The 25,606-nt window shown below is 44.1% G+C and overlaps 1 pseudogene; it reads left to right on the top strand.

Annotated features, from left to right (window-relative positions):
• Nucleotides 1-398: 398 nt before the first annotated feature.
• LOC146805650 (apolipoprotein L3-like) lies at nt 399-24,734 on the top strand (annotated as a pseudogene).
• Nucleotides 24,735-25,606: the final 872 nt, after the last annotated feature.

Raw genomic sequence — 25,606 nt, 5'->3', positions numbered from 1 at the left:
GAGGACTTATAGTCCTCATGTCTCCCCGTGTAAATGGTTATTCTTATAACCAAACGTGTAATTACTTATGTCTGTCTTCCATTTCTATTTCCCTTTATTGTGTTCTGCATTGTATGTCATAGCCTCAGCATTCGCAGCTTTTTACATGTTATCTTTCAAAGTTGCATTGTTAAAGTTCTTTTCCACTCTGAAGCTCCAACTGTTGAATTGCCCATTCAACAGTTGCGCTTCCCTGTGGACAGCTGTACTCCTGTGGTGATGCGGACAACTTGAATTAAAGCTCACGCTAATTTACCTGAAAAGTCTCTTTCATCATTCCTACACGCACTTTACACCCCGCTTTCCTTCGCAAAGAGCAACTTATATTGCTTCCTAAGCCAGACAAAGATCACACTGATATGGGTTCCTACAGGCCCTTGGCACTACTCAACACGGACCTCAAAGTACTGGCCAAAAAACTGGCAGACCGGCTTGCATCTCTAGTACCGAATCTGTTCCACTCAGACCAGAACGGGTTTGTGCCAGCCCACAATACATCTTTGAACTTGCAATGCATCTTCCGTGTTCTCAGGTATGCTCCGGGTTAGTGGCCCTGGGCAGGATGTCTGGTGTTGGACTTGGCTAAGGCCTTTGACTCTCTAGAATGGACTTTCATGTTTGAAATGCTCTCACGCTAAGGTATTGGGGGTCGCTTTATTCGACTACGCAAGCTCCTCTACACTCGTCCACTGGCCAGAGTCAAGACAGGTCCTTTGGTTTCAGAAGCAGTACAAATTCACTGGGGGACCAGTAAGGGCTGCCAGCTCTCCCCACTACTCTTCTCCCTAGCGATTGAACCACTGGCATTTGCGCTTTGTGAGAGAAGTGGTGATTGGGATATACCTCTGGGTGACTAATTTCACTCCGTCTCACTTTATGTAGATTATACGTTTTTTTACCTCAGAGGGTTCACTGATAGAATATCGACGCCCCAAAAATCCCCGTACACAAATATCGAGTCATAGATATCGATGTCAAAAATATTGACATCCTATATTTATAATGGGAAGTATAAAAATATCAAAACAAATATCGATGTACAAAATATCGACTTTTTATAGATGTAAAAAATAATATTAAACATATCAAATAATAAAATTAACTTTCAAAAACCTATTTAGATTCAATATACATTTTAACAAATATAATAAATACATGTAATTTAAATAATGTAAACATACATATATAAAATATAATATATATGTATACATTTACTGTAAAACAATTAATAAACTATTCATTTTAATTTATTTTAAAATTTTATAAATATATCAAAATTGACAGATATAATATATATATATATATATATTACCTACTGGCGGTCGCCAGTAGGTAGATATAGTTAGGACCTATTTTCCATAGGAAATCCGCAGCATTCTATTTGGAATAACGTTGGCACCGATTGACGAATCTTCGCGAAATTTTCCAAACTTTTGGCCAGCTCCGGTCCGCTCCTATCCTGTAAATTTCACAGTGATTCGTCAAGCAGGGGGCGAGAAAAAAGGGGAGTCCCAAAACGCGTTTTCCCCATGCATTTTCCCATAGGACCTTTTGACGCAGCTACAGCCCGAGCTGCTGAACGGAATTACACCAAATTTGGCAAAGAGGTAGTCCTCAGTTCAGACTCGTACCTTTTGCTTAAATGGTGTAAATCCGTTCAGTAGTTCCTGAGAAAATTAGAGGTAAATGTACATATATATCTATGGCCTCGGAGGATCCGCGCACCCTCGCCGCACCCTCCCGAGCACGAGCTGTATGCTAATTGGCTGCCAACACTCTGAATCAGGAAGTGTTGGCAGCCATCTTGTGCCTCGGTAGAACCGAGGCACAAGGAAACCTAAAAAAAGGTGGAAAACGCGACAAGGGTGCAGGGTAATAACACCCTGACCCCCTAGGCCTGCTCAGGGGGTCCCACAAGGACCCCCAAGGCCCCAATTTTTTTTTTTTTTTTAAACGGGAGGATGTGCGCTGGATGAGCGGATCCTCCCGATTGAAAAAAAAATTCAGCGCGGGCTCCAGCGCTGAATATGGTAATATTCCCCCGGGGGGCCAAATCCCGGGGACAGAGTAAAAAATAAAGTGTGGGGGGGTCCCAATCCCCCCCACACTGCCCCGGGGATCGCCACCCCCCGGGGCTTCATCAACATGGGTGGAGGGGCTCGCAGCCCCCCCAGCCCCGGGGACCACCACCCCCGGGGCTTAAAACACTGTGGTGTGGGAGGCTCTCAGGCCCCCCCAGCCCCGGGGACCGCCACCCCCTGGGGAAACTTGTACATGTGAGCGGGGGACCACGCGACCCCCCTCCTGGAGCCTTGTATAGGCCCTGGGGACCGCCAACCCTCCAGGGCCGGCTCCTGCAGTGCCCCGGGGTGCCCACCCCCGGGACACTGCTGTGTGCAATGGCAGGGCGGGAGCCTTGCAGCTCCCACCCTGCCATTGCAAACTGCTTTGCTTCATTGAAGCGAGAGCAGGGAAACCTGCTCTCGCTTCAATGAAGCAAAGCAGATTGCTTTTCCACATGGGGAGCAGCATGTTTGCTGCTTCCCATGTGGAAAAGCAAGGACCGGCTCCCGCAGGAGGCGGGGAGCCGGCTGGGACCGTGGGGGGATTGGGGACCCCCCCGCGGTCTCCAACGAGAGGCCAGGCCACGGGGGATGGGGTCGCTGGGGCCAGAAGTGGCCCGGGAGGGGGGCCACGCGGCCCCCCCTTCCCCATTAAATAAAAAAAAATATATATATATAACAATGGCCGGCCCCGGGGGATGGGGTCCCCGGGGCCTTAAGTGGCCACAGGAGGGGGGCTATGCAGCCACCCACCATAAAAATAATTTTTTTTAAACTAAAGGGCCATGCCCCGGGGGATGGGGTCCCCGGGGCAAAATATGGCCTCGGGAGGGGGGCCACGCGGCCCCCTTCCCGATTTTTTGTTTTTTAATAAATAAAAATTGGGGGCAGTCCCTGGGGGATGGGGTCCCCAGGGCCAAACAAATAGAAAAAGAAGGGGGGCTACACAGCCCCCCTTCTAAAACAAAGAAGAGATAAAAAAGACGGGATCGGGCCGGAGGCCACGCCCCCTCCTTACACCACTCTGCAAACGCGCCCCCTGGCGCGTTTGCAGAGTGGGAACTAATTCCCCTTGAATACTGGGGGTCACTGGGGGCCAACTAGCCCACCAGGAACCTCCAGTATGCACCAGGGGGCTGCGTGCAGAGAGGTGTATTGAGGCCACTCCCCTTTTACACCTCTCTGCAACGCAGCTCCGTGGTGCTTACTGGAGGTACCTGGTGGCCTAGTTGGCCGCCAGGGGACCTCAGGATTCAAGGGGACTTAATCCCCCAACTTAAAACGCGCCACGGGGCGTGTTTGCACAGTGGTGAAGGTAGGGGGCGGGGCCTGAGGTGATACTGTGCAAACACGCCCTGTGGCGCGTTTTAAGTTGGGGAATTCATTCCTCTTCAATCCAGAGGTCCCTTAGGGGCCAACTAGCCCACCAGGTACCTCCAGTAAGCGCCACGGAGCTGCATTGCAGAGTGTTATAAAAAGGGGCATGGCCTCTGAACACCTCTCTGCAACGCAGCTCCCTGGTGCATACTGGAGGTACCTGGTGGGCTAGTTGGCCCCCAGGGGACCGCAGCATTTAAGAGGAATTAATTCCCCCACTTAATACGCGCCACAGGGCGTGTTTGCACATGTCAACTCAGGCCCCGCCCCAGCCTTCACCATTGTACAAATATTCCTCTAAAATCAGCCGAACTACGAATTCCGAGTTACTCACCTGTTATCAGGAGAGAACCCAGTGCTGCATCTTTTTGCCCAATGCAAAAACAACAATTGATGGACAGAATGCAGAACAATGTCATACATTCACCCCAGTACAGAGATCTGGGCCTAAATCCATCGTTTTTTTGCTCACCATGCCATTCCAGTTTGAACCCAGCCATATGCAAATCAGTCTTGACCCTGTGCTCCATGGGAACAGTCCAGCCCGAACTGCCAAGCCAGGTCCTCCCTGGACTGGAAACAAGCATCCTAGGACCGGTTTCGGGCTTTCAGCCCTCGTCAGCCAGGATAGCTTGATTCCAGTGGCATGGAGAGCAAGGGACTCACGTCTGAGCATACCCTTCCCACTCGGGGTGACAAATGCAAAAACAACAATTGATGGACAGAATGCAGAACAATGTCATACATTCACCCCAGTACAGAGATCTGGGCCTAAATCCATCGTTTTTTTGCTCACCATGCCATTCCAGTTTGAACCCAGCCATATGCAAATCAGTCTTGACCCTGTGCTCCATGGGAACAGTCCAGCCCGAACTGCCAAGCCAGGTCCTCCCTGGACTGGAAACAAGCATCCTAGGACCGGTTTCGGGCTTTCAGCCCTCGTCAGCCAGGATAGCTTGATTCCAGTGGCATGGAGAGCAAGGGACTCACGTCTGAGCATACCCTTCCCACTCGGGGTGACAAATGCAAAAACAACAATTGATGGACAGAATGCAGAACAATGTCATTCATTCACCCCAGTACAGAGATCTGGGCCTAAATCCATCGTTTTTTTGCTCACCATGCCATTCCAGTTTGAACCCAGCCATATGCAAATCAGTCTTGACCCTGTGCTCCATGGGAACAGTCCAGCCCGAACTGCCAAGCCAGGTCCTCCCTGGACTGGAAACAAGCATCCTAGGACCGGTTTCGGGCTTTCAGCCCTCGTCAGCCAGGATAGCTTGATTCCAGTGGCATGGAGAGCAAGGGACTCACGTCTGAGCATACCCTTCCCACTCGGGGTGACAAATGCAAAAACAACAATTGATGGACAGAATGCAGAACAATGTCATACATTCACCCCAGTACAGAGATCTGGGCCTAAATCCATCGTTTTTTTGCTCACCATGCCATTCCAGTTTGAACCCAGCCATATGCAAATCAGTCTTGACCCTGTGCTCCATGGGAACAGTCCAGCCCGAACTGCCAAGCCAGGTCCTCCCTGGACTGGAAACAAGCATCCTAGGACCGGTTTCGGGCTTTCAGCCCTCGTCAGCCAGGATAGCTTGATTCCAGTGGCATGGAGAGCAAGGGACTCACGTCTGAGCATACCCTTCCCACTCGGGGTGACAAATGCAAAAACAACAATTGATGGACAGAATGCAGAACAATGTCATACATTCACCCCAGTACAGAGATCTGGGCCTAAATCCATCGTTTTTTTGCTCACCATGCCATTCCAGTTTGAACCCAGCCATATGCAAATCAGTCTTGACCCTGTGCTCCATGGGAACAGTCCAGCCCGAACTGCCAAGCCAGGTCCTCCCTGGACTGGAAACAAGCATCCTAGGACCGGTTTCGGGCTTTCAGCCCTCGTCAGCCAGGATAGCTTGATTCCAGTGGCATGGAGAGCAAGGGACTCACGTCTGAGCATACCCTTCCCACTCGGGGTGACAAATGCAAAAACAACAATTGATGGATATGTGGGATGGGTATTCCCAGACGTGGGACCCGTGCTCACTACGCCACTGGAGTCAAGCTATCCTGGCTGATGACGGCTGAGAGCCAGAAACCGGTCCTAGGATGCTTGATTCCGGTCCAGGGAAGACATGGCTTGGCAGTTCGGGCTGGACTGTTCCCATGAGGCACAGGGTCAAGACTGATTTGCATATGGCCATGTCCAAACTGGGGTGGCGTAGTGGGCAAAAAAACGATGGATTTAACCCAGATCTCTTGACTGGGGGAGAATGTCTGCATTGTCAGCATTCCGTCCATCATTTGTTTGTTGTAACGCATCTTTTTGCCCAGCACTGACCCTGAAAAGTAATTCTAAGCGTACTTACCACTAACTTGTATTTCCTTCCATAGGAATCCATTGTGTGGTTTTCACTAGAAAAGTTTCTAAGTGTCCATTTTTTAAACGTACAAATATTCCTCTAAAATCAGCCGAACTACGAATTCCGATTTACTCACCTGTTATCAGGAGAGAACCCAGTGCTGCATCTTTTAGACCAGCACTGACCCTGAAAAGTAATTTTAAGCGTACTTAACAGTAACTTGTATATCCTTCCATAGGAATCCATTGTGTGCTTTTAAGCAGAAAAGTTTCTGTGTCTATTTTCACAAACTAAAAATATTCCTAAAAAATCGTCTGTATGACTTAAACACATTCTTTCAACTGTTTACAGGAGATTCACCTGTGCTGGATCCAGGATTCACCACTGAGTAAGAAAAAGTAACGATAACACAACTTACCTGCTAAGTGAATTTTCTGCCGTAGGATAACATTGGTGATTCTATGTGAAAACATTTCTGTGTCAACTTTTAAAATACAATAATAATCCTTAAAAATCACTACTTTAACCAAAAAGTCTTTACTCAACTGTTTACAGGAGATGTCCAAGGACTGAATGTCCAGTCCTGTGGTTAGAAAAGTAATCCATAAAGTGACTAATTGCATTTGACTAGAAATTCACATTGAGCTCAATGTTGCTTTGTGTTTGAAATTGTGTTGCCCATTGCAAAAACTGTAACTACTGTACTTAAAAGGCTATTGCCTATTTGCAAAGTACTTAAACTAAAGTAATTCATTCTGAGAAAGTATATTTTGTATTGTAATGTATAATGTAATTAAAAAAATAAAATATCTAAAAATAAACAGTTTAAAAAATGTAGTAAATCAGTATCAAAAAAATCAGTATAAAAATTAATACATTAAAAATTGTCATTTACAAAACCTTTGAAATTCACTGAAAAACCATAGGTTTCAGGCCTGATATAGTTAGGAATTAACATTTAAAAAACCTTTGAAATTTACTGAAAAAAACATAGGTTTCAGGCCTGATATAGTTAGGAATTAGCATTTAAAAATCCTTTGAAATTAACTGAAAAACCATAGGTTTCAGGCCTGATAGAGTTAGGAATTAGCATTTAAAAAACCTTAGAAATTCACTGAAAAAACAATAGGTTTTAGGGGTGTTATAGTTAGCTGGACATTTCACTCGAACAAAACCTTTGAAATTCCTCCGATATAGTTAGTTGTACTAACTACATCTCGCGCGCCCGCAATCCACTGCTGATGATGTCACATATTACATCATTCATGACATGGTCAGTGACATCACTGATGACATCTCAAATGACATCACTGATGACATCATCCACATGACAATCAGATACACCTCATCATACACTAGTATAACCTTTCATCACTCACTGTAAAATACAGAGTGCCAGATTTAACACCATTGACACACCAATACAAGTTTCTAAACACCCACTCAGCGATTCCTAGATCTATACACACATCTAATCACTTACCTATAGATTCACTCATACATGCTGTCAATGATCAATAGAACGCTATCAAATATACTTATACACCTATATCGACATTGCACACCAGCACACATCCTAATCACTTATGAAGTCATCCTACTCACTTATGCAAACAATGGATCATTCTTACTTTTACTTAGCTAAACACTTATAAAAACACCACTTCATCTATTCATATAGATAATAGCTCATACTTAGTGTGTTATAAAATCACTATTACAACTATACAGTTATCCATACAATCACTGAGTCTTATGTATACTTATTATATACAACAACTGACACATACACTGGCTTTTATTTTTCTAGTTTGTTGGACATGTACCATTGAGACATATATTTTCTGATCATCACACCCATAAAGATATTCACTCACCCAAACAACTGTTATAACATGTAGTTTTAACTTCATATACCTACTGAATCAACTATTCACACATCTTTGGGCAGTCACACACACCCACCGAACCACACACACATTCACTCTCCTATACAATTACTCAGTTAACTACTCAATAAATAATATAGACTTCCATGTAGCTAGTAACCAACTGGTGCAGCAGTTTACACAACAACTGACAAAGTGATACAGATATTCACACAGTTTAGTCACTATCCAATATATTTAGTGAGACACTATAAATTAGTCAAGTAAACAGTCAATCACACTGCTACTAAATCCTCCATCCAGATATTATATTTATATATCCACTCATTCTTCTTTTTTTTTTTTTTTGAAATTTTTATTAGGCAACTTCATTACGTACAATATATACAAAACAAGATTTCAGTAAGAATAATATACAATACTGCAAATAATAGTCTGAGTTTAGGGTACCTCCCACAAAAAAAAGAAAAAAATACATTTCAAATAATCTGATCAACCAGAAATAGTCTATACTAAACTAAAACCTGTTTTTCCAAGAGGTAATTGGCATCCAAATCAGAGCACCACGTTGTCTAGCCTTTTTGCCTTTAACTGCGTAAATTATTTATTGGTTTGCTATACCCAAAAAGCGATTTATCCAAACTTGGAAATTAGGAGGATCTATGTCTTTCCATCTGGTAGCCAATATAAGTCTATATACTGCCATACCCAGAAATAGGCACATCTCTTCGTCCTTAGTATGATTCAAAGTATTGTCATGCCCGATCACAAATAAAGTAGGAGACATCTGAACTTTGTGGCAAAAAACCTCTTCCCAAAAATCTGATATTTTAGTTTTAAGCAATGTCAATTTACTGCACTCAGAAAACATATGTATTAAATGTGCCGGGCCCATCCCACACCGCGGGCATTTATCGTCTGTTCGTTTGCCCCATGTGAACAGTTTAGCGGGTGTAAAATATAGATTGTATACAGTCTTATAAAATTGTGCTTTAAGAGTTGCTGTGAGAAAAATCTTATCAGCGAGGGAGAGAATCTTATCTAAATCTACATTTGGATTATTCAATTTAGAAGCTCAGCATGTTTCAGTTCTTTCCATGTCATCTTGACATTGTTCCATCAGTAGCCTATATATTATACTTATACTGGGTCTTTTTCCCCCTCTGTCAGTATTTTCAAGAAAAGAAACAGTCTTCAGTGAAATTTGTGCAGCCTTTGCGGAAAGAATAGAATTTATTTGCATATATTTAAAAAGATCGGAAGTCGGGATATTAAATTTGAGTTGTAGATTGAAGAATCTCGAGCTAGATGGGGCATCTAAGAAATCCCCCACTGATAATAACCCAAGAGCCTCCCATCTTTTAGCAATATCGTCATTGATTTGTGCGGAGAAAATAGGAGAATGCCATAAGGGTGTATATCTATTAATTTTTGTAATATCACAATGTTTGCAGATTTTTTTCCAAACACTCCAAGCATTATCTATAATTTTAAATTTAACCTACTTAAAATAAGATGGTTCAATTTGTCGTAGTAATAATCCTTTTGCATTCTCACCAACAGCCAACTCATATATAGACGGGATACGTATAGTAGCTGTACTATAGGGCAGAGGGCTAGCGTTGAATAGCGGGAACATCCCTTGGAGAAGGCTAGTCCAGAAATATAAAGTTATATTAGGGAGTCCTAGGCCCCCTCTTTGCTGTGGGAGAGATAGAAATTTTGAGGATCTTCTGATCTTGCCGTATCCCCAGATAAATTTAGAAATTAGGGTTTCGAAGATTTTAATAGTTTTATCCTCAGCTAAGATGGGTATCGCACGGAATAGATACAAGATCTTCGGAAAGATGTTCATTTTAACAAAGTTAGTTCTTCCTATAATTGAAAGATGAAGGCTATTAACCCTCAGTAGCTCCTTTTTAATATTTACAAGCAAGGGGTCATAGTTAAGTTTGTTGATATTTTCCACCTGTGGGGATATACAGACACCCAAATATATAGCGCTAGATGTCTTTCGGGGGTCATTAAAAAAGGTGTTTTTTGTGCTTATGACAACGGTTTTTCCAGTGTTCAGAGAGTATCCAGACATATCTCCAAAAGACCGAGTTATTTTCTCGATTTCTTCTAAAGCCTCAGAGGGATCTGGTGTCACAATCGCCACATCATCGACATAGGCCAATACCTTAGTTTCGTAGATGCCTGTTTTAATTGGTGTTATAGCCGCATTTGCCAATAGTTTCTCAATCAAGGGGTTTATAAATAGGGCAAATAGTATTGGGGAACAAGGACATCCCTGTCTTGTACCCCGTTGGATTTTAAATTGTCTCGATTCTAAGCCCATCGTCAGAACTTTTGCTACCGGATCTTGATACATGGCTTGTATTGCTTTGATAAGCCCAGGCCCAAAATTATTAGAGTCCATTATTGCCCAAAGATATCTCCAAGATACTCGATCAAAGGCCTTCTCGGCATCAAGGAGGATCATGGACATCTGGCCCCCCGTCACTGTCATGATATCAAATAGTGAAATCACCCTACGGGTATGATCCGTGGTTCCCTTTATGAGGGATAAATCCATGTTGCCACGGGGAGACCAGATGTTCAACCACCCCCCTGAGCCGATTGGCCAGGACTTTAGCATACATTTTTGTATCTGAGTTTATTAGGGAGATAGGGCGATATGATGTAGGATGTATTGGCGCCTTACCCTTCTTAAGGAATATCAATATATTAGTCTCTCTCCAAGACTCCGGCGTGGTTCCATTCGTCTGTATCCCTATACAAAGATCCAATATATAGGGTAAAATTGCTGATCCCAAAATTTTATACAGATCTATAGGGATCTTATCGTGGCCAGCTGCCTTACCGGGTGCGAGATCTTTTACCGCCGCTTGTACCTCCTCTTGGGTAATATCCTTTTCTAATTCTGCTCTGCTATTTGCATCGAGAATGTTGCTCGGACCCCAATCACATAATCCCCTTCGTAATTTGTCTGTCTCAAGAGAATCTTCATTTTTATAAAGATCTTCATAATATCTCTTGAAGACATCTAATATTTTATCAGATTCTGTATAAATCGTGCCATTTGCGTGAATAGTGTTAATTTTGTTAAATGAATGGTTTTGGCGGGTGCGAAGGGCCAGTTGCTTTCCAACCCTCTCCCCGTCTTCGTATAGTTTATTTCGGTTAGATTGGAAAATTTCCGCGGCTTTCTGATTAAGCTTGCTATTAATCTCTGTTTTTAGAATTATTAGTTTGCGTAATGTATCTTGACTATTGTCTCCATTATTTATAGTGTTTATATGTTCCTGCTCTGCCTTTGCTAAATCCGACATGAGTTGCTGGTTAGCGAGGGCTGCCTTTTTCCTCAATTTGGTGACAAATCTCAAAGTTTCCCCCCTGAGAGCTGCCTTAAAGCCATCCCAAACCATATTCCTTGTTGTACTGTACCGGTTACAGTCGAAATATCCCTGCGCCCAAATCTTGATATGTTCAATATATTCTTTATTTAACAAAAGTTTTCTGTCGAAAGTCCAATTAAATGGGGGCCTATGCATTTTAGTCAAATTAATGGTTAAAATGAGCATATTATGGTCAGAAAGTAGCTTAGGGCTTTTATCAATTTCCGCTCCAAATGACAGCTCGCTGGCTAGCCACATATAATCAATCCGTACATATTTGTTATGTGGAAATGAAAAATACGTGTAACCGGGATCTAGTTGGTGTTTTAGAGCCCAAATATCTATTAGATCGAAACTTCCTTTGAGTTGAGAAAGCGCCCTGTAGACATTAGGTTTCCTTCCTGAATAGGTGGTCATGTATTGATTATGTGGTGTTCCTAGATGATTGAAAGAAATATTAAAATCCCCGCAAAATGTCAACAGCTTAGGCCATGTAGCCAACTCAAGCTCTAGCTCTTCAATTATCCGTGGATCATCTAAATTAGGAGCATAGATCCACTCATTCTTCAATGCAAATTGCTATATATATATAATACATATTTATATAACGAACCAAACCACATTAACTGGATGATGTCATCAGTGATGTCATTTGAGATGCCATCAGTGATGTCACTGACCATGTCATGAATGATGTAATATGTGACATCATCAGCAGTGGATTGCGGGCGCGCGAGATGTAGTTAGTACAACTAACTATCTCGGAGGAATTACAATGGTTTTGTTCGAGTGAAATGTCCAGCTAACTATAACAACCCTAAAACCTATTGTTTTTTCAGTGAATATATATATGTATATATATATATATACATACACATACACCTATACAATCTGATTTAAAAAAAATATATCATAAATTAAAACATTAAAATATTTATTAGTCTTAAAACTTACATTTTGCACTCCATTGAGTGCAACAGTAGGGAAAGTGTTGGATAGCGGAGAGGTAAAAATAACAATTCCCACTCCAGTGAGTGCAACAGTAGGGAAAATGTTGGATAGCGGAGGGGCAAATAATACTATTCCCACTCTAGTAAGTGCAACAGTAGGGAAAGTGCTGGATAGCAGAGGGGTAAAAATTACTATCCCCACTACAGTGAGTGCAACAGTAGGCAATGTGCTGGATAGCGGAGCGGTAAAAATTACTATTCCTACTCCAGTGAGTGCAACATTAGGAAAAGTGTTGGATAGCAGCGAAACAATAATTACTAATAACATTTAAACAATAGAAAACATTTTTAAAAAATCATAAAAGTAAATAAACAATATTAACAAAATATACAAATAAATATATTAAACATATAAAAAGAACACCTATAATATAACTTACATATAACAAAAAGCTACAAATATTATATAGAATAATTTAATGAAAACACATATAAACAATAATTATTTTAAAGGAGCAAATATTAACAAACAAATTATTTAAAACATAAATGTATTTATTTTGTTTCCTACCCTATAACACGACACCAATGAAAAACACTTCAAAAATGTTATTTAAATTTATTCTCAGAATTAACATAATTAATAGTCAATATTATGAATAGAAAAAAATAAACATTCATTAAATACACATGCTTAAACACTATAATATCCACAACACATCTAACGTATTAATAAATTACCATAATTAATTTTTTATTAATTTAAATTGATTAACAACTAATTATTAATTCATCAATTAAAAATAAATTACTTCTTACCCTTCCCACCATTTACACCTATAAACACCACAACCCACACCTAAAACTAATTATACAATTATCCTAATTAATTGCCAATTAATTAATTACAAATAATTACCAAATGATTAATTAAATCATGATAAATTACTTTACACATTTAACCCTATAACATCTCAATTAAACAAATATTAACAAATAAAAAATATTCTATACATTTGATATAATTAAATTACTTCCCACCAGCAAAAATTCAAATAAAAAGAAATTAATAGCAACTCCAAATAATCAATAAAGTTTACATAATTGAATATTTTAAACATCGATATTACTTACCTAAAATCGATATTCTCGACCACGATATTTTGTCTGTCGATATTTCTGACCCACAATATTTTTACCTCGATATTAGTGCAAGTCGATATTTTTACATCGATATTCTGTCCCTGCACCACCTCAGAGATGTGCATTCACTCCCTGACGTGATTGTCCTGATGCTTGACTGCTTTGCTGACCTCTCTGGCCTAAGGGTCAACTGGGCTAAGTCCTGCTTGTTTGATCCTGTAGTACTAGACCCACATCTCACTCTTAATGAGATCCACATGATCTGGCAACCCACCATGTTTAAGTATTTGGGCATATGAGTGTATCACTCACCTATGGATCTATTTGATGCCAATCTCACATGGGCCATAACATCCTTATGGGCACAGATGACCTTTTGGTGTACGCTGCCATTATCAGTAGCAGGGCGCATGACCCTTCTGAAAACGGTCATCCTTCCTCATCATCTCTATTATTTTGCCAACTTCCCCCTCTACATTCTGACTTTCTTCTTTAGCCCTCTTTAAAAGCTAGCAAAAGAATTCATATGGAACAACTCACTCTGCAGGGTTGACTCTCAATGCTATACCTACCCATAAACCAGGGCAGACTTGCGGTGCCTAACTTCGAACAATATTACCTCGCTTCCCAACTCCAATGGATAGCTAAGTGGTTGGCAAGCCTGCAACTTGCAGACACAGTGACAATAATGCCTGCTTGGTGTCTTCCGGATGTCCTTTATCTGTTCCACCCTTGCACGCGGGCACCACTACCTGACCCCTAACTACTTGCAGTGGCATGTCGCTGTTTCTGGCGGAACCTCTATCTGACATGGACAGTGACCCCCTATGCTCTGGCGCTGGCTCTACCTGGCACTCCCAAGGCCAGATTACCACCTCTTTGGCAAAATGAACTGCCTGGCATGGAGTGGCATCCATACCCTCGGTGACCTCTACCAAGATGGAGGCCTCCTAGTATACGAATTCTTGATCAAGGATATAGATCTAGCCCCAGGCTATTTCCATTTATATAACTCCTTGTTACTTCATTAGGGAACAGGTGGGGCAATATGGCACAGGAACGTCCTATACACCTCACATTACCATACCTCCACGGGATGGGGTCAGGTAGGCACTTGATCCATTGGTTTGCAGACTTGCTCCACACCCACGCTGCACTGACACTTACTCGCCTTAGCCACAGATGGGAAGACAACCTGACTAGTCCCTGTATGGACAAAGAATGGGCGGCCTTGTTGGAAAGCCCAGTCCATATCCCCCAGAATGCCGCTTCCCCCTTATTCAGTTTTACGTTGTACATAAGGCTTATCTCACCCCAGTCAAGATAAACAGCTACTTCTACCCCACAGATGCTGCCTGCCCCTGTTGTCACTTGATAGACGCTGACTTTCACCACATGCTGTGGATGTGCCCATCCCTGCAGTCATACTGGCGAGGTGTTACGCACCTTCTATCTGCCTGTACTGGTCGCCTGGCGCTCCACACATGGGAAATATGTCTTTCAGGCCTTTACCGTAGATGTAAGGAGCAAAGAGTCATGTCTCACTTTCTTGGCTTGGGGTTCCTGACGGCCAAACGACTCATCATCCATCGCTGGAAATCACATGAACCCCTTCTTGCATCCTGGAAGCAATAACTCACGGTGTGAGCTCATGCGGAGAGTGTGACCTCACACTGGGAAGACTGTTTAGGACTGCAAATACTCGATAGCATCCAATTGGGAGACTATTGTGATTGACTTACAAACAACTACTCTGCATGCCCCTGTTGCCCCCATCCCCTCGCCAACAGATGGGGTTGTGACAACAGATGCTTAATGTATTGTTCCCTTATACGTACACACGGGGTGCGCATCACTCTCTATGCACTATGTTCCAGGATTCCAACTCACTATTTCACTTAGGCACAAGGTATCTTCTCCTGTCTCAAAATCAAGTGGTTTTTTTTTTGTGCATATTTATATAGCGCGAACTCGCCCCGAAGGTATTGGAGCGCTTTACATGAGCACCGTATTTACCTTACACATTCAGGCACGGGGAGATTAAGTGATTTGCCCAGAATCACAGGATGCGGACGCGACTTCGAGGCTCGAACCCTGGTTTCCTGCACCAAAGTCGGCAGTTTAAGCCGACGAACTGCATCCTCTCCCCACTTGACTACTTGGGGTGAAGGGGGCGGGGAGGTTTTGTGTTTCTTTGTTAATTGTCATAGTTGAGGAGTTCTGGGCGTCGCAGAAAGGCAGGCTGGTGCTTCACGTTGAAGGTTCCATGCTGGCGATGATGCTTGCTGTGCAAAGAGATGAACTTGTGGTGGCTCGCGCTGATTTTCCAGGTGAGCAGCGCTGTTCCGGTGCAAACGAGGCCATTTGTGGTCAAGAGCCCAAAAGCTTGAATGAAAGAGCTTGTGAGCCAAACCAACAGCCCAGGACCTGAGCGGCACCTCTTAGAACCCCCGGGAAATTGTGGCACGATTTAGCAAATTTTGGGCCGGTAGAAATGGCAATTTAGTGTCACACAACAGCGCTTTTTGCGGCACATCTGTTGTTATTATTAATTAGCCGGAGTATTTTTCACACCCAAAAAATGAGACATTTCAGCAGAGACACGTGCATTTTGCATTTTGTAACTTTTACGGGAACTTTGGAAAAAAAGAAAAATGCAGACTTTTCCCAAAAGTGCAGCTTTCACGATTTTTTGTGCATCCTATAAGGTTATAAGATCCGTTAAAGCTTGAGCAAGTGTTACTTTTTCGATTCATTCAGCTTCCTCTTTCCAAAGCCACTCTCCCTGGCTTGCTCAGAAAACAAATTGTGCATCAAATATTCCCTCGATGCTAGTACAGTCATTAGTTAACTGTGGCCTCTAGTAGACACTCTAAAGCAAGTCTGTGCTAACGGGTATCTTCCATGTAAAGCTTTCTAAAGAAACGCATTCACAGTTATTTTGCTCCCCATATAATTTCCGAGTTACTTGTCTGTGTTTATGTCCAAAGCATTTGTAAAAGTGCATTTTAATTTAGAAATTACAGCCAATGTCCTCTTTTTCCCCAGATAAAAATAAACATAATTTCCAAAGAATAGGGTGCCGATTCGGATCCTGGAAAAAATTTCCCCATACGAATCGTATCCGGGATTTTTACCGTACGAATCGTACAAGTAGCGTACAAACTGCCAAGTGCGATTCGTATGGGAAAAAATCCATACGAATCGCATTGGGAAAATATCCCCACACGTCCTCGGGTCGGATAATGTGTCCGACACATCCTCGGACGATTTACCCTACGAATCGGAAAAATGAAGTCCGACCGCGCAAGTACGATCCGTCCCGTCCTTCCAATTTTACAACCGTATGGAAAATACACCGTACGGACCGAACTGCAATAGCAACCATGGAGACATGTGCCAGCATACGCGCCGAACCCCCCCCCCAGACCCCGCGGATGTACGTGCCGTACCCCCACCCGTGTATGTACGAGTCGAACCCCCACCCATGTATGTACACCCGTCGGCACGTACATACACGGGTGTACATGCACAGGTGGGGGTACGGCACGTACATACACGGGTGTACATACACGGGTGGGGGTACGACTCGTACATACACGGGTGTACATACACGGGTGGGGGTACGACTCGTACATACACGGGTGTACATACACGGGTGGGGGTACGGCATGTACATCCGCGGGGTCTGGGGGGGGGTTCGGCGCGTACCGGGCCCCCAATTCCGCTCGCATCGCGCCGTACTTCGCTTTTCCGGCACTTTTTGGGTGCCGTACAAATATTGCCGTCCAGACTGGTGTCGGTTCGAATCGTACTTCCTTGTTCGTGAAACGGAGCCTGACTGCGTCCCGACGTCACGTCGGTGCTTTCCCGGATCACATTTGTATGTATATTTTCGTCGGTCGGTGTTTTTTACGATTCGTACGGAAATGGTGTTTCCGTGCGAATCGTACTTCAATGTTTGTAATGTTTTTTTACCGGGTACGAGTCGGACGGAGAAAACCCTCCGACCGACGGTTCGTACCCGGTTTTTCCAGGATCGGAATCGGCACCTAGATGTTCCAAATGTCCCAGTGCCATGGAGTAAACACATTGCAGATCTTCAAGGTACTTTTTGTCATGTATTTTTTGGGTAGCTTGCCTTCACTCCCGTCTCAGCCCCACATATAATGGAAATATTATGCATTTCAATATTATCATGCTCTGAAATGTTAACATTAATATGCAATATGTCTCTGCTTCTTCTGAGGAGTCGCTTTCCACTCCTGTCTGACAGATCTGGTCTGCGCGCGTGAAAGGTAGGGCCAGACTCCATGCTAACAAAATGTTCAAACCAGCTCTCTCTCTCTCTCTCTCCCTCTCTCTCTCTCTCTCTCTCGCTCGCTCTCTCTCTCTCTCTCTCTCTTTCCACCCTCGCCCCCCCTCCGTCTGTCCTGAGACCACTGTCTTTCAAAACTGTAATTACCCAGGGAAACTGAAGACAGGGACAGGGACCATACATGACAATTTCCCAAAATGTCCAGGGTAGCGAAAATTACACCACATGCCCTTTGACCTATGAATGACATCACAGGAAGTGAAATCACATGATCTGTGACCCACCGACATTACATGAACTTTAACATCCTGGACTGAAGCATTTTCATTCAATTCTGGCCTATTGGAAAGGGGGTGCAGGACATTGCTCTAACCCTAAGACATACTCACTCAGGTAATCCTTATTTGAGAGGTATGGCTATCATTTGCCTAACACTTTGCCATATTTTTTAGTTAAAACGTATGCATTTTTGTTGCGACGCTCAAATGGTCACTTGCCCAGGCCAAGGCTTTTGGTAAGTGAGTTTCAATTAGATAAGAAATTAATTAGAGCAATATCAGAGATAGGCTATATTGCTGATAGGTAGATGATAGGTTAAGTGTCATGCCTATTGTCCTGTTCTAGAGACGCACAATGCAAAACTCCAAATACTTGGGTTAATGCGCAGATTTTTTTTAAAACTGCAAGACGCTCTGGGCCATATTATCAAGAACAGGCGATAACATAGCGGCAGGAAACTGACGCTAAAGCGGCGATAAGGGGCTTGATGATATGCCCTAGAGAATTCCAATAGAAGCCCAGGTTCTGGTGGGAAGGACATCAAACCTGGGCTTCTATTGGAATTCTCTAGAGCATATTATCAAGCTCCTTATTGCCGCTTTAGCGGCAGTTTCCTGCCGCTAAAGCGGCGATAATGTTACGCCCGTTCTTGATAATATGGCCCTCTAAGTACCTGTCAATTATTGACATACAAGATATTGTACGCATAAGACATTCTAGTGAACATTTATTTTAAGCTTGACCTCATAGTGGGCTGCATAACAAACCAATGTTGCATAGTGTTGTACCCCTGTGCATAGCATTGTACCTAATTCAAAAATATTTGCAATGCAACTATCTAAGCATCATATATTTTCTCTCAAATGACTCTTGGTGGATTTGTAGCTTTTGCGACCATCCAAAAATTCTTGATTCTTTCAGTGCATTTCATTAACAAGTTGAAGATGCAACAACATTTGAAAGAGGCAAATCATTGAAAATTTGACATGTTAAGAGATAAGGGCCAGATTTATAATCTGGCAAACAGCCCGTTTCTACACCAGGGCAATGGAGTAAATTACTCTGTTGCCCTGACAGAGATACCGTCCGCCAGATTTAGAAATGACCACCAAGCAGTTGGTCAGTTCTTAAAGCAACATGACAGAGCCTTGCACCAAACAGTTTTCTCCTTTCTTTTCAAAAAGAAAACTCCGAAGTTGGATTTACTTTTTGAAAATAAAAAAGAAAATGCTTCCCTCGCCTTGAAAGTACTCACCCACGGTGAGGGGAGCATTTAGCAGTTTTCACAGCCTCTTACCACCATGCTTTTTCCTGGCGATGACCGGCAGTAAAAACGGGCCTCTAATTTCGCCCTTCTATACTAAGTGGGTGGAATTAGAGGTCTGCCGCCAATGGCACATACTCCACAGGGCAGTCGGAAGAGTTTAATCACAGCAGAAAGGGAGTAGATCAAACTAAAGTTCCACCCGCATCTAAATTTGGCAGGTGGACCATTATGTTAGCTGTAAGCACACCGCGTCTCCATTGAGATACAGAATGCTTACCGCCAGCATATAAATTGGCCCCTAAGCTTTCTGCCCACTCAAAAAAGCACAATGCAATAATTAGAGCCATGAGGAAGTGCTCGGAGCCTAACACACCAGTTTTAGGGATCACAGGCATTATTTTTGTCCAGATGAAAAAAAGACAATGGGACACCCCCAAACACAATACCTAGATTACCAATCTTCAAACCTATTTGAAAATAATAAAACATTTCACAATGCGATGAACAAAGCACAAAATGAAGGTCATGGGATACTACACAGTGCATCTATTTTGGAAATGCATCAAGAACTAAAGCACCAGGTTTTATGCCAGAAAACACATACTCCCCCCCTGATCTCCGTGCACAACCTAATCTTCTAACATTCCGAAAATTTCTGAAGACCTGGCTGTTCCCGTAAGCTTCCCCTCTTGATTCCGCCTGTACTTCTGTTCAGCGCTGGGACGCTTACGGGCAGCCAATGCGCTCTAGAAATCTTCTAACATAACATAACAACATATTGCCCAGTTTAAAATAAAATGCAGATTGCAGTCCTCTATCATGTACATTATTGGACAGATAAAAAATACACTGTTCAGCTATTTAAGAACATTTATACAAATTGCACACTAGTGTACATTCAGTAGATGGCCTGGCAGCAAGTGCTCGGGCCAGTGCATTGTGTTTATATTCTAAATTGTGTAGAATTTTCATAACAATAACAATTTTTCATTGGCCCTTTTTTGTAACATGAGAATAAAGACAAGTCACTGTCCATAAAAAAAGCACAGTGAAATGATAGGCTCTCAACATACACCATGCTCTGAGAGAGTGTTTTTGACAAGACTGCTGCTTGCTCAGGCCAAGCCATTCTGCCTAGCGGCGGGGTCTTCACACTCTCTTAGAGGCCTTTTTACAGGTACGCGCCATTTGTGAAACAGAAAGTATCAGCTGAACTGAAAGTAGCAAGTTATTTTCTTTCTCAGCAAGACAACACAACGCAGGTTAGAGTGGACCCTGCTGCACACAGCGGCTACTGAATTTCAGAGAAAAGCAGGATTGGTTCTTTGAGAAGTGTTAATTTTATCTCCAAGGTGCTGCCAGTGTGATTTGTAAGGCAGAGGTCACGCGAGCAACACCAGGGGTCTCAAAAGGAAAGCCAGGGATCACAGTTGCGACCTCTGGCGAACCCTAAATGACGGCGGTCACTCCCCCAAAAATCAGCCTCTAAAGGCTCCAACCCACTGGGGAAATGCTTGGTGGAAAAAAACAGCAATCTGGCCCTGGTGAAAAGCTGATATGGGACTCCAAGGCTCAACAAGTTACTGCCACAATTATTTAGGGAGTGCACTACCATATGTCCCCTTCAGAATATATCCAAACACATCAGACCCTTAAGAGCATTGCATATGGGTAGTGGGGGGGGGGGGTAATTGTAAAATAGGGAATATTTCGGGATTTTTGCAGCAGCACATGTGTAGTGCCCTTCTGGGAGACAAGGTACGAGCTGGTGGGAGGTAGGTGTGTCATCAAGGTTGCCTTTGAGATCTGTCGGATCCGTGGACCCTCTGTGTCCCTAGATATATATTAAAAAAATTCTTTAATAACTCCAAAACTACTGAATGGGGTTACAACAAATTATGAAAAGGACACTTTCTGGACCAGGCGCTAGCTTTCTGCCAAATTTAGTGTAATTCGATCTAGCGGTTCGGGATGTAGTTGTGTCTAAAATCCCTACTGGAAACTGCATGGGGAAACCGCGTTTTGGGTCCCCCCTCTTTTTCTCGACCCCGCTTGACGAATCACCCTGAAACTTTCCAGAAAGCAGCTGAAGTGATTGCCATACTTTAGCGAGGATTCGTCAAACGGCCCCAAAGTTATTAGCAAAACAAAACAAACAAGCATTGGCATAGCCAATAGGTCTCGCCTTTGGGACCCTATAAGTGTTTAGCCATGCAACAGTTGCATAACTAAATACTTATAAGGTCCCAAAAGAGAGACCTATTGGCTATGCAAAGTGGCCGTGTGGCCGCGAAAGTGAAAGTAATCGCGGTAAAGCGCGGCGCGCGCGCCCGCGCACATGCACTGTAGCTCTAGGCTGGCCTGGTAGGACTTTTTGGAGCCATCTCAATAAGTCTCGCCAGACCAGCGCATGCGCTGGGTCAGGCGAGACCTAAAAATGCTTCATCTATGGAAACTAGATCCTAATATAACTACCTACTGGTGACTGCCAGTAGGATATACATATATATGTAATTAGTTCTACATTAGTTCTATATAAGCTATGTCCACCTCTGCTGATTTTTGAAGAAGGAAAATTAATGGACAGCCTAATCTCTGCAATTCTGTTAATGAGTCTAGAGATACACCTATGTTGAGTTATGCACATATGAGGCCCTATTCACAAAAACATTTTGTAGTATGTCTGATGTACTCTGTAAATATTATACAGTCAGTTACAGCCTATTATCAACACCCATGGATCCGGCACAGCACTGCCCGAGCATACATACAGGGCTTAATCTGTGGCTGACCCAGAGGCCAATTTCTTGTTTTTGCCATCAACACAGCTTTGAGTACCGCACAACTCCTTTACTCCGATACCACTAGACCTCACCTCTGTGATGTAGACCGTGCAGCTCATACAAATATCGTACCCGCTTGCCTCTCCTCCCCTGCTCTCCCCGTCTTCTAAGAAGCGTGTTGGTTCACTCCCGTCTCCCATCTCAGCTCAGTGGCAAAAATAGAGGCCCTTCTAATCCTTTTTCTACACCTCTATAAGGTATTTTTTTTAAATTTGAGAATATTTGGCTTCAGGACTCTGTTTGGATTTTAAAGTTTTCTGAGAGAGCTCAGGAGAGTATGTCCTCACATGGTACTAGCCCAGTGTACACTGACCTTATTTATTGGTGCATTGTTATGAAGGTCTCCTGGAGCTTAAGTTATGTACAATTATCAGCACAGGCAATAACAGCTGTTAATTACCTCCCAGTAACTAAAGGTGTGAGCTGCTCACTGTAGCCAGTGAGATGGAGGGGGGTGAATCTCACATTTCTACAACTAAAAGAGTTGGCCCCGGTTCAAGATGGATTGTTCCCTTGAGGAGCAGAGTCAGTACTGATTTGCATGAGGTGGGCCTCTAGGACCGATTTAGAGTTTAGTGGACAGGTAGTGTGTTTAAACGACAATTGAGTACCATGGCTGCCAAACTCAAGGTGCATCCACCACACCAAATTTTAAGTTGGGCAGACTGCAAGTTTTTGCTGATAGAGTAAAATTTACGTTGTCAGTGTAAAATTTCATTCAATGGCCGTTTGAGTAGGTGCCATCAAAGGTAAGTAATTTGATCAGATTTGGTTTTTTTAACTATCTCTCATTGCCCAATAGTGAAGGGATGTAAAAAAAGAAAAAAGACCCTCCTGGTGCCACCCCTCCTCACACACACACACCATGGGAGAAAACTAACGCCAGGGTCATTATTTGTTTTGATTTAAAATAAAACAAAACACTCTGGGAGTTTGTTTTTAAAAAACAAAAAAAGTTCAGAAAAGTTTGACAGCTAGCCATCATGTTTGATGGAGCCGCCTGTTAAACGTTTCCTATTTTGACAGAAACTGTGGATTCAGCTAATGTATACAGATGCCTGCCAGGAGGCAGGCATCTCTAAATTTTGCAGGTACAGTAAAGACGGTAATGTCCTCCACCATCCTATGTGCCTTAACTCTGTCTAAATCGTGCCCGCTGTCTAGAGTGACACAAAGGGTGAAAAACAGTGGTTTGGAATGCTACTCCGAAGGATTGCCATTGGTTAGAATATTTGCAAGCATTTGTCCCATCACCTTTTGGGTGTTTGGTTGGCAGTAGTACATCAGGAAATCTGAGCCTGGCATAGCTTTCCAAGCCTACTACTACCAATGTTTGTGAATTCTAAAAAGTAGTACATTTGCATCCATTCAAGGAGTACTTGTATGGGTGCAGATTTACTTTTCTGGTTTATCAGTCAGTATAGGTCAGGGGTACTCACAAACTTTCTCTCGGGGGCCAAATTTACAGTGTGGTTTCTGGCTGAGGGCCGTACCGGTGGGGGCGGGGCCAGTGGGGGAGGGGGCGGAGCTAGACCCCAAAAAAAACTATGACCATGAGGTTGAACACAGGCCCCTGCAGCGGACGCCTTTGTCCCCTGAGCCACCAGACCAGGCATTCACACATATCTGTCTGTCTGTCTGTCTGTCTGTCTCTCTGTCTGTCTCCCTCCCCTTTCTCTCTCTCTCTCTGTCTGTCTTCCTCCCTCTCTCTCTCTCTCTGTCTGTCTGTCTGTCTGTCTGTCTGTCTGTCTCTCTGTCTGTCTCCCTCTCTCTCTCTCTGTCTCTCTGTCTGTCTCCCTCCCTCTCTCTCTCTGTCTCTCTGTCTCTCTGCCTCCCTCCCTCTCTCTCTCTGTCTCTCTGTCTCTCTCTCTGTCTCCCTCCCTCTCTCTCTCTGTCTCCCTCCCTCTCCCTCTCTCTCTCTGTCTCCCTCCCTCTCTCTCTCCCTCCTTCTCTCTCTCTGTCTCTCTGTCTCCCTCCCTCTCTCTCTCTGTCTCCCTCCCTCTCTCTCTCTGTCTCCCTCCCTCTCTCTCTCTGTCTCCCTCCCTCTCTCTCTCTGTCTCTCTGTCTCTCTCTCTGTCTCCCTCCCTCTCTCTCACTGTCTCCCTCCCTCTCTCTCTCTGTCACACTCCCTCTCTCTCTCTGTCTCCATCGGGAGCTTCGCGGGTGTTTCTGGGGGACTGCTGGCATTGGGGGGGGGGGGGGGGGCTGGTCCTTGCACCTTTCACAGGAGGGGCATCCCTCGGGGCAGCTGCTGTAGGACTCGGCCTCTCCACCGCAGGGGGAGTCACCTCTGCAGGGGCAAGTGTGGTGGATGCGATCAACAGCAAAATAGACATAGACAAAGACAAAGTGGAGGGGCTCTTGAAGGAGTGTGAAAGGGGGCTGGAGAGAATCAAAAAACACATGACGGCTGCCAACCAGCTGGCGGAGGAAATCAGAGATTTGGCCGAGACTGTAAACCTGGATTTTGGGAACATGTGCTTCGGAGTCGACCAGGCCGGCCTCCATCTCTCCAAATTAGTTAAAACCGTCCAGGTATTGAACAGTGGCCGCCTTCTAGCCAGAATAGCCGGGAGCACAACCGTAGTGTTCAGTGCTTTCTTCGTGGTGTTTGATCTGCTCAGCCTCATACACAGCGACAAGGAGCTCAGCAGGGGGGCCCCAAGTGACCTCGCAACAGCCATCCGCAAGGCAGAGGGTGAGCTAAGGGCTCTGCTCACAGAGTTGGAGGTACCTGCCCTTGAACGCACTATGCGAGAGCTGAGAAACCCTCAACCAACAAACAACTAGGGCACTCTGCCCCCACACTCCCTCCCCGGCACCCCGTTTCAGAACAGATAAGGGGCGAATCACACAAGTACTTACGAGTGAGAGAAGAGGTACTACAGGGCGACTCTTGCCCACCCCGACAAGTCGTTGAGCATGCACCGCTGTCAGTGCAAGAGCACCGACAGCTCAGTCCTTCCTGTTTCTGCCGTGTGTGAATATTCACATGTTTGATGTTTTCAGGCCCTGTCACACAGACATGTAACAGTATGTAAAGGGGCAATAGGGGGGGCTCTTTCACTTGACTCTGAGACCTGTGCGCTTGCGGGTTGGATCTCGAGTCTTCATTTGACAAGCTGATGCCTTCTGGGTGTTGTAGTCTTTACTTCACTTCAAATGACATTCATTCCCAGGCAGAGCCAGGCACGATGAGAGGGGAGGCGGGGCGGGGCACAGAGTGGATAGAGCGCACACAGCCGCCGCACCCAAGTACTTCACGGGTCTTTTAAAGACCATTCACTTGGTAATGAGGCTTTGTTGTATTTCACCTCTTCTTAGTGCCGCTGCATCTCCACTCAATCAGAGTGGAGATGCAGGGGCGCTAAGAAGAGGTGAAGTACAACAAAGCCTCATTAACAAGTGAATGTTATTTAAAAGAATCGCCCGGCCCCATAGCTCGCAACCGGCGTTAAACAAAACACAAAGTCATATGATGTCGGCAAGGTCCGCGGGCCGCCAAGGAAGGCTTGCCGGGCCGCTGGCGGCCCGCGGGCTGTACTATGAGTACCCCTGGTATAGGTCATATATATAAATATGGCACAGCAAGCAAAGCTGCTGCTTTGTGTTGCATCATTTGGGGAGAGCAGAACTGCGCCATATCTTTAAAGAAATAACGC

The sequence above is a fragment of the Triturus cristatus genome, chromosome 8 (genome assembly GCF_964204655.1).
Source record: "Triturus cristatus chromosome 8, aTriCri1.1, whole genome shotgun sequence".
Lineage (NCBI taxonomy): Eukaryota > Metazoa > Chordata > Amphibia > Caudata > Salamandridae > Triturus > Triturus cristatus.
Note: the sequence above shows the minus strand (reverse complement) of the source record. Positions and strands in the feature narration are given on the sequence as shown.